Below are 11,340 nucleotides of genomic sequence, written 5' to 3'. Positions count from 1 at the left end.
ATTTTGTGAATAGTTTGGTTATAGTTTTCATTTTTCTTTGCAATTTTACATGTTTTGCTTTTATGCCCACAAGGTGTTTGTGAAAATTCCAACTTTAGATTTTGAGTAGATTTTCACACCTTGGCTTGGGAAATGAGTTCCTAGGATACTAGAGTCATAAGTTCTGACATTTAGTGGTAATTCTTGAGTAGTTAGCTCACTTTTGTTTCTATTGACGCTAGCTTTTACCAAGCTAATTGGTAAGTTAGCTAGGACTTAGGGATTAAGGTCAATTATGCTTGCTTGACTTACTCCTCGATGCTAGGGGTTGACGAAGCGAGATTGACTTATCACAGTTTCCATAGTTATGGTTATGACGATGAAAGGATTCCTTAATTCTCATTCCCAAGTCAAGGCTCTTTTATGCTTTTATCGCATTTTTGCTAAGTTTTGATCTTAATTCCTTTTCACTTGCATAAATTTTCTTTTTGATGATTTCTTAGTTCTTTTATTTCTTAGTTCTTTTAATTTTTCGTTCCTTGATTCAAAACCCATGTATCTTCACAACCAAGAGTGTGCATCTTAATTGCATTGTCCGAGGGAGATGACCCGGGACTTCAAACTCCCGGTTAGATTAAAATTTGATTGGGAGGATCCATTGCCAGTATGGTCTATACTTACAATGGAAGTTATTTTGAGAAATCCAAATTGGCATAAATCTTCTCTTCATCAGGCATCATTGAGAAGAGGAGGTGATGGATGGTGTCGGCGTGTGACAATGAGTCAATGAGAGTGACTGAGAGTGAGTGACAGTAAAAGAGAGTGACTGTGAGAGTGAAGATCAAAGAGAGTAAGAGAAAGGGTTTCTTGCTTTCTTTAGATTAGGGTTTGTGACTTGTAATTATTTGGGGGAAGCGGTGTTGTACTACTAACTAAGGGAGTAAGGCCGTAAGTAGTACTGGGAGTGAATAAAGGTAAGGCCGTAAGGTAAAGGTGGTCTTATTATTATTAGTATTAATATTATTCTTATTATATGTAATATATACGGTTCGGTTGTGCAGAATGAACCACAAACCGAACCAAACCGCAATAAAACCAATCCAAAATCTAAAAAAATCCAAAATTGAGCAGTTTGTTTCGGTTTTTGATTTGGATTGGTGCGGTTTTACGGTTTTTTTGGACCGGTTTGGATCTGAACACCTCTAGTTGTGTGTACGCACATCTAGAAGAGTTTACTCAGCGTGTGCGTTCGCACAACTTACAAATTTCACATAATGTATGTCCGCACCAGAGTGTGCGAATGCTCTCAACAGTAGGCATATCCTTGTGTGTGCGTGCACACCAAAGTGTGTGTACGCACAAATGAAAATGTGGCCCCTGTTCAGAGAATGCGCACAGCAGTGTGCGTGCGCATACAAACCATAACTCACAATTTCTGTAACATCACTGATGAGCGGATAATTTATACGCTTTTTGACATTATTTTTAGTATGTTTTTAGTGGAATCTAGTTACTTTTAGGGATGTTTTTATTAGTTTTTATGTTAAATTCATATTTTTGGACTTTACTATGAGTTTGTGTGTTTTTCTGTGATTTCAGGTATTTTCTGGCTGAAATTGAGGGACTTGAGCAAAAATCAGATTCAGAGGTTGAAGAAGGACTGCTGATGCTGTTGGATTCTGACCTCCCTAGACTCAAAGTAGACTTTCTGGAGCTACAGAACTCGACATGGCGCGCTCCCAATTGCGTTGGAAAGTAGACATCCAGAGCTTTCCAGAAATGTATAATAGTCCATACTTTGCCCAAGTTTGAACGACGCAAACTGGCGTTCAACGCCAGCTCTCTGCCCAATTCTGGCGTCCAGCGCCAGAAACAAGTTGCAAAGTGGAGTTCAACGCCCAAAATGGCACAAAAGCTGGCGTTCAACTCCAAGAATGACCTCTGCACATGTAACATTCATGCTCAGCCCAAGCACTTACTTCTGTAAACCCTAGTGACTAGTTTATTATAAATAGAACTTTTTATCATTGTATTCGTAGTCTTGGTCACTCTGGTTCCCCTCTGGGGCCGAGACCAATGAACTCCATTATCACTTATGTATTTTCAACGGTAGAGTTTCTACACTCCATAGATTAAGGTGTGGAGCTCTGCTGTTCCTCAAAGATTAATGCAAAGTACTACTATTTTCTATTCAATTCATCTTATTTCGCTTCCAAGATATTCATTCGCACTTCAACCTGAATGTGATGAATGTGACAATCATCATCATTCCCTATGAACGCATGCCTGACAACCACTTCCGTTCTACATTAGATTGAATGCGTATCTCTTAGATCTCTTAATCGGAATCTTCGAGGTGTAAGCTAGAATGATGGCGGCATTCAAGAGAATCCGGAAAGTGTAAACCTTGTCTGTGGTATTCCGAGTAGGATTCAATGACTGAATGACTGTGACGAGCTTCAAACTCGTGATTGCTGGGCGTAGTGACAGACGCAAAAGGATAGTAAATCCTATTCCAACATGATCGAGAACCAACAGATGAATAGCCGTGCCGTGACAGGGTGCGTTGACCATTTTCACTTAGAGGATAGGATGTAACCATTGACAAGGGTGATACCTTCAGACGATTAGTCGTGCCGTGACAGGACATTTGGATCATTTTCCCAAGAGAAGACCGAAAGTAGCCCTTGACAATGGTGATGCATCACATAAAGCCGGCCATGGAAAGGAGTGAGATTGATTGGATGAAGATAGCAGGAAAGCAGAGGTTCAGAGGAACGAAAGCATCTCTACACGCTTATCTGAAATTCTACCCAATGAATTACATAAGTATTTCTATCCCTATTTTATTAATTATTTTCGAAAACCCCATTACTATTTTATAACCGCCTGACTGAGATTTACAAGGTGACCATAGCTTGCTTCATACCAACAATCTCCATGGGATTCGACCCTTACTCACGTAAGGTATTACTTGGATGACCCAGTGCACTTGCTGGTTAGTTGTGCGAAGTTGTGAACTATGGTATTTGCATCATGTTTTTGGCGCCATTACCAGGGAAAGAAAGAGCGATGAATTTTACATAATCAAAGTGTAATCACAATTTCTGCGCACCAAGTTTTTGGCGCCATTGCCGGGGATTGTTCGAGTTTGGACAACTGACGGTTCATCTTGTTGCTCAGATTAGGTAATTTTCTTTTTGTTTTATTTTCAAAAAAAGTTTTCAAAAATTTTTCATAAATCTTTCAAAATTTTCTCCTTTGTTTTCGAAAAAAAAAATTAAAATAAAAATGTTTTCAAAAATAAACTATTCTATGGCTTCAAAACTTTCAAGAATGAATTCTAGAGTTTCATGGTAATATGTTGAATCCTATCTGGCTGAAAATCCATACCCAAACTCCTTTGGGATTGGTCTTCAACTAATCACCTCAATGGATGTAAATCTATTCTAAAGCTTGACTGGCTATTAAGCCATGTCTGACCCTTTAATTGGAGCTTTAGACTAAAGAGCACAAGATTCCTGGAATTCATATTAAAGATTTTGAAATCCTTATTTTTTTCAAATAATTTTTGAAAAAAACATACAAAAAAATTAGAAAATCATAAAAATAAAAAATATTTTGTGTTTCTTGTTTGAGTCTTGAGTCATGTTATAAGTTTGGTGTCAATTGCATGTGCATCTTGCATTTTTCGAAAATTCTCATGCATTCATAGTGTTCTTCATGATCTTCAAGTTGTTCTTGGTAAGTCTTCTTGTTTGATCTTTGCATTTGCATGTTTTGTGTCTTTTCTTGTTTTTCATATGCATTCTTGAATTCTTAGTGTCTAAGCATTAAAGAATTCTAAGTTTGGTGTCTTGCATGTTTTCCTTGCATTAAAAATTTTCAAAAATATGTTTTTGGTGTTCATCTTGACATTCAAAGTGTTCTTGGTGTTCATCTTGACATTCAGAGCATTCTTGCATGCATTCATTGTTTTAATCTAAAAATTTCATGCATTGCATCATTTTTTTTGTTTTTCTCTCTCATTATAAAAAATTCAAAAATAAAAAAAAATATCTTTCCCTTTTTCTCTCTTAAAATTTCAAAAATTAGATTTGACTTTTTCAAAAATTTTAAAAATCTAGTTATTTTTATGAGTCAAATCAAATTTTCAATTTAAAAATCTCATCTTTTCCAAAATATTTTTCAAAAATCAAATCTTTTTCAAATTTCTTAGTTATTTTCGAAAATTCCAAAAATATTTTTCAAAAATCTTTTTCTTATTTTTATATCAAATTTTCGAAAATAACATAATCAATTAATGTTTTGATTCAAAAATTTCAAGTTTGTTACTTACTTGTTAAGAAAGATTCAAACTTTAAGTTCTAGAATCATATCTTGTGATTTCTTGTGAATCAAGTCATTAATTGTGATTTTAAAAATTCAAATCTTTTTCAAAAACTAATTTCAATCATATCTTTTCAAAAATATCTTCTCATCCTATCTTTTTCAAAAAAATTTGATTTCAAAATATCTTTTCTAACTTCCTAACTTCTTATCTTTTCAAATTTGTTTCAACTAACTAACTAACTTTTTGTTTGTCTCTTATCTTTTTCAAAACCAACTAACTAACTCTCTCTCTCTAATTTTCGAAAATATCTTCCCTCTTTTTCAAAATTTGTTTTTAATTAACTAATTATTTTAATTTTTTAAAATCTTAATTTTCGAAAATTACTAACATTTTTCAAAAGCTATTTTCAAAAATTACTAACTCTTTTTCAAAGATTGTTTTCGAAAATCCTCTCCCTCTCTCATATTATTTTATTTATTTATTCATCTACTAACATCTCTTCCTCACATCACTCACCAAATTCGAACCCCCCTCTTCTATCTGTGTTCGAATTTTTTTCTTCTTCTTCTCTTCTTCTACTAACAATAAGGAATCTCTTTACTGTGACATAGAGGATTCCTCTTCTTTTCTTTTTCTCTTCTCTTTCTTATGAGAAGGGACAAAGAAAAAGGCATTCTTGTTGAAGCTGATCCAGAACCTGAAAGGACTCTGAAGAGGAAAGTAAGAGAAGCTAAATTACAACAATCCAGAGAAAACCTTATTGAAAATTTCGAACAAGTAAAAGAGATGGCAGCCGAACCCAACAACAATAATGCAAGGAGAATGCTTGGTGACTTTACTGCACCTAATTCCAATTTACATGGAAGAAGCATCTCCATTCCTGCCATTGGAGAAAACAACTTTGAGCTGAAACCTCAACTAGTTTCTCTGATGCAGCAGAACTGCAAGTTTCATGGACTTCCATCTGAAGATCCTTTTCAGTTCTTAACTGAATTCTTGCAAATCTGTGATACTGTTAAGACTAATGGAGTAAATCCTGAAGTCTACAGGCTCATGCTTTTCCCTTTTGCTGTAAGAGACAGAGCTAGAATATGGTTGAACTCTCAACCTAAAGACAGCCTGAACTCTTGGGATAAGCTGGTCACGGCTTTCTTAGCCAAGTTCTTTCCTCCTCAGAAGCTGAGCAAGCTTAAAGTGGATGTTCAAACCTTCAAGCAAAAAGATGGTGAATCCCTCTATGAAGCTTGGGAAAGATACAAACAGTTGACCAAAAAGTGTCCTTCTGACATGCTTTCAGAATGGACCAGCCTGGATAGGAGTTTCATGAATGAAACAAGGTCTTCCATTAGAAATTTGGAAGCACAAGTGGGCCAGCTGAGTAAAAGGATCACTGAAATCCCTCCTAGCACTCTCCCAAGCAATACAGAAGAAAGTCCAAAAGAAGAGTGCAAGGTCATTGACATAACCAAAATGGCCGAACCCAATGAGGGAGAGGAGAACGTGAATCCCAAGGAGGAAGACCTCCTGGGACGTCCAGTGATCAATAAGGAGCTTCCCTCTGAGGAACCAAAGGACTCTGAGGCTCATCTAGAGACCATAGAGATTCCATTGAACCTCCTTATGCCCTTCATGAGCTCTGATGAGTATTCCTCTTCTGAAGAGAATGAGGATGTTACTGAAGAGCAAACTGCCAAGTTTCTTGGTGCAATCATGAAGCTGAATGCCAAATTATTTGGTATTAAAACTTGGGAAGATGAACCTCCCTTGTTCACCAATGAACTAAGTGATCTGGATCAACTGACATTGCCTCAGAAGAGACAGGATCCTGGAAAGTTTATAATACCTTGTACCATAGGCACCATGATCTTTAAGGCTCTGTGTGACCCTGGTTCAGGAATAAACCTCATGCCCCTCTCTGTAATAGAGAAACTGGGAATCTATGGGGTGCAAGCTACTAAAATCTCATTAGAGATGGCAGACAATTCAAGAAAACAAGCTTATGGACAAGTAGAGGATTTGTTAGTAAAGGTTGAAGGCCTTTACATCCCTGCTGATTTCATAGTCTTAGATACTGGAAAGGAAGAGGATGAATCCATCATCCTAGGAAGACCTTTCCTAGCCACAGCAAGAGCTGTGATTGATGTGGACAGAGGAGAATTGATCCTTCAATTGAATGAGGACAACCTTGTGTTTACAACTCAAGGATCTCTCTCTGCATCCATGGAGAGGAAGCAGAAGAAGCTTCCCTCAAAGCAGAGTCAAACAAAGCCCCCACAGTCAAACTCTAAGTTTGGTGTTGGGAGGCCACAACCAAACTCTAAGTTTGGTGTTGAACTCCCATATCCAAACTCTAAGTTTGGTGTTGGGGAGTTTCAACAATGCTCTGAACATCTGTGAGGCTCCATGAGAGCCCACTGTCAAGCTATTGACATTAAAGAAGCGCTTGTTGGGAGGCAACCCAATTTTTATTTATCTAACTATATTTTTCTTAGTTATATGCCTTTATAGGTTCATGATCATGTGGAGTCACAAAATAAACAAAAAAATTAAAAACAGAATCAAAAACAGCAGAAGAAAAATCACACCCTAGAGGAGCATCTGTCTGGCGTTCAACGCCAGAACAGAGCATGGTTCTGGCGCTGAACGCCCAAAATGGGCAGTGTCTGGGCGCTAAACGCCCAAAATGGGCAGCATCTGGGCGCTGAACGCCAGAATTGCACCCTGGAGAAAAGCTGGCGCTGAACGCCCAGAACAGGCATGGTTCTGGCGTTCAACGCCAGAAATGGCCAACAAATGGGCATTGAACGCCCAAAATGGGCACCAACCTGGCGCTGAACTCCCAGAGTTGTGTGCAAGGGCATTTTACATGCCTAATTTGGTGCAAGGTTGTAAATCCTTGAACACCTCAGGATCTGTGGACCCCACAAGATCACCACAGGATCTGTGGACCTCACAGGATCCCCACCTACCTCCACTCACATCTTCTCACCCCTCTTTCACACAATCCCATAAACACTCTTCCCCAAAACCCTTCACCAATCACCTCAATCTCTCTTCCTCATCACCTCTTCACCACTCACATCCATCCACTCTTCCCCATAAACCTAACTCATAAACTCCACCTACCTTCAAAATTCAAAATCAATTTCCTACCCAAACCCACCCTAAATGGCCAAACCTTCACCCCCCTCCCTTCCCTATATATAGCTCTCCATTCTTCCTCATTTTCACACAACATAACCCTTTCTTCTCTTCTTGGCCGAAACACAACCCCTTCTCCCTCTCCTCCATTTCTTATTCTTCTTCATCTATTCTTTCCTCTCTTGCTCGAGGGCGAGCAATATTCTAAGTTTGGTGTGGTAAAAGCATAAGCTTTTTGTTTTTCCATTACCATTGATGGCACCTAAGACCAGAGAATCCTCTAGAAAAGGAAAAGGGAAGACAAAAGCTTCCACCTCCGAGTCATGGGAGATGGAAAGGTTCATCTCCAAAGCCCATCAAGACCACTTCTATGATGTTGTGGCCAAGAAGAAGGTGATCCCTGAGGTCCCTTTCAAACTCAAAAGAAATGAGTATCCGGAGATCCGACATGAAATTCAAAGAAGAGGTTGGAAAGTTCTAACAAATCCCATCCAACAAGTCGGCATCCTAATGGTTCAAGAGTTCTATGCCAATGCATGGATCACCAAGAACCATGATCAAAGTAAGAACCCGGATCCAAAGAACTATGTTACAATGGTTCGGGGGAAATACTTAGATTTTAGTCCGGAAAATGTGAGGTTGGCGTTCAACTTGCCAAACATGGAAGAGAACGCACGCCCCTACACAAGGAGAGTCAACTTTGATCAAAGTTTGGACCAAGTCCTTATGGACATATGTGTAGAAGGAGCTCAATGGAAAATTGGCTCAAAAGGCAAACCGGTTCAACTGAGAAGACTGGACCTTAACCCTGTAGCTAGAGGATGGTTGGAGTTCATTCAATGCTCAATCATTCCCACTAGCAACCGGTCTGAAGTTACTATAGACCGGGCCATCATGATCCATAGCATCATGATTGGAGAAGAGGTGGAAGTTCATGAGATTATACCTCAAGAACTCTACAAGGTGGCTGACAAGTCCTCCACTATGGCAAGGTTAGCCTTTCCTCACCTCATTTGCCACCTATGCAATTCAGCTGGGATTGACATAGAGGGAGATATCCTCATTAAAGAGGACAAGCCCATTACTAAGAAAAAGATGGAGCAAGCAAGAGAGCCCATTCATGGAGCTCAAAAGGCATATGAAGCTCATCACCATGAGATCCCGGAGATGCCTCAAATGCATTTTCCTCCACAAAACTATTGGGAGCTAATCAACACCTCCCTAGGAGAATTAAGTTCCAATATAGGACAACTAAGGGTGGAACATCAAGAGCACTCCATCATCCTTCATGAAATAAGAGAAGATCAAAACGCAATGAGGGAGGAGCAACAAAGACAAGGAAGAGACATAGAAGAGCTCAAGGACATCATTGGTTCCTCAAGAAGGAAACTTCACCATCACTAAGGTGGATTCATTCCTTGTTCTCATTTCTTCTGTTTTTTGTTTTCTATGTTATGTGCTTATCTATGTTTGTGTCTTCATTACATGATCATTAGTAGTTAGTAACTTTGTCTTGATAGTTTGGAATTTATAGTATATTCTCTTCTTTTTATCTTATTTGATTTCCAGTTGCTTGGGGACAAGCAACAATTTAAGTTTGGTGTTGTGATGAGCGGATAATTTATACGCTTTTTGACATTATTTTTAGTATGTTTTTAGTGGAATCTAGTTACTTTTAGGGATGTTTTTATTAGTTTTTATGTTAAATTCATATTTCTGGACTTTACTATGAGTTTGTGTGTTTTTCTTTGATTTCAGGTATTTTCTGGCTGAAATTGAGGGACTTGAGCAAAAATCAGATTCAGAGGTTGAGGAAGGACTGCTGATGTTGTTGGATTCTGACCTCCCTGCACTCAAAGTGGATTTTCTGGAGCTACAGAACTCGAAATGGCGCGCTCTGAATTGCGTTGGAAAGTAGACATCCAGGGATTTCCAGCAATGTATAATAGTCCATACTTTGCCCAAGTTTAGATGACGCAAACTGGCGTTCAACGCCAGCTTTCTGCCCAATTCTGGCGTCCAGCGCCAGAAACAAGTTGCAAAGTGGAGTTCAACGCCCAAAATGGCACAAAAGCTGGCGTTCAACTCCAAGAATGACCTCTGCACGTGTAACATTCATGCTCAGCCCAAGCACACACCAAGTGGGCCCCGGAAGTGGATTTATGCATCAATTACTTACTTCTGTAAACCCTAGTGACTAGTTTATTATAAATAGAACTTTTTATCATTGTATTCGTAGTCTTGGTCACTCCGGTTCCCCTCTGGGGCCGAGACCAATGAACTCCATTATCACTTATGTATTTTCAACGGTAGACTTTCTACACTTCATAGATTAAGGTGTGGAGCTCTGCTGTTCTTCAAAGATTAATGCAAAGTACTACTGTTTTCTATTCAATTCATCTTATTTCGCTTCCAAGATATTCATTCGCACTTCAACCTGAATGTGATGAACGTGACAATCATCATCATTCCCTATGAACGCGTGCCTGACAACCACTTCCATTCTACATTAGATTGAATGAGTATCTCTTAGATCTCTTAATCGGAATCTTCGTGGTGTAAGCTAGAATGATGGCGGCATTCAAGAGAATCCGAAAAGTCTAAACCTTGTCTGTGGTATTCCGAGTAGGATTCAATGACTGAATGACTGTGACGAGCTTCAAACTCGTGATTGCTGGGCGTAGTGACATACGCAAAAGGATAGTAAATCCTATTCCAACATGATCGAGAACCGACAGATGAATAGCCGTGCTGTGACAGGGTGCGTTGACCATTTTCACTGAGAGGATAGGATGTAACCATTGACAAGGGTGATGCCTCCAGACGATTAGCCATGCCGTGACAGGGCATTTGGATCATTTTCCCGAGAGAAGACCGAAAGTAGCCCTTGACAATGGCGATGCATCACATAAAGCCGGCCATGGAAAGGAGTGAGATTGATTGGATGAAGATAGCAGGAAAGCAGAGGTTCAGAGGAACGAAAGCATCTCTACACGCTTATCTGAAATTCTACCCAATGAATTAGATAAGTATTTCTATCCCTATTTTATTAATTATTTTCGAAAACCCCATTACTATTTTATAACCGCCTGACTGAGATTTACAAGGTGACCATAGCTTGCTTCATACCAACAATCTCCGTGGGATTCGACCCTTACTCACGTAAGGTATTACTTGGACGACCCAGTGCACTTGCTGGTTAGTTGTGCGAAGTTGTGAACCATGGTATTGGCATCATGTTTTTGGCACCATTACCAGGGAAAGAAAGAGTGATGAATTTTACATAATCAAAGTGTAATCACAATTTCTGCGCACCAATTACAGAAATCAGATTTGTGACACAAACTTCCAACGATCATATCTTTTTTAAAAAAATATCGATTTCCATGAAATCTATAGTGTTTTAAGCTCTTTGAATTATCTTTAATTTGATACAAAATGTAATCAATTTCAAAAACTGTAGCTTAAGATATAATCCACCAAAGTTGGCCTAAAACCCATTTTTACCAAAAACACTAAAACCTCAATTTCACCAAAACTCTCAATTTAAAACCAAATCAAAGCCTACTCAATCATCATAAAACACCACCACACACAACAACTCACCATTCTATTTAATTTCCATCAATTTCAATAACTATCCAACTTATTCTCTTCCAACTCTTCCCACCACAAATCTAACACAATTCACAACTTCCAAATCAAAATATTAATATTAACCAATTTGCACAATCCAACCACTTATAAACCTTATCCATCTTATGACATCCTCAATCCTCATAGATTATATCATTCAACACCAATATCAACCCCCAATAACATTCATTAATAATAACATCATAAATATCATCAAAATCATGACATTCATCAAAATCATCATACATCAT

Source organism: Arachis ipaensis, chromosome B07 (assembly GCF_000816755.2).
Source record: "Arachis ipaensis cultivar K30076 chromosome B07, Araip1.1, whole genome shotgun sequence".
In the NCBI taxonomy this organism is placed as follows: domain Eukaryota; kingdom Viridiplantae; phylum Streptophyta; class Magnoliopsida; order Fabales; family Fabaceae; genus Arachis; species Arachis ipaensis.
Note: the sequence above shows the minus strand (reverse complement) of the source record.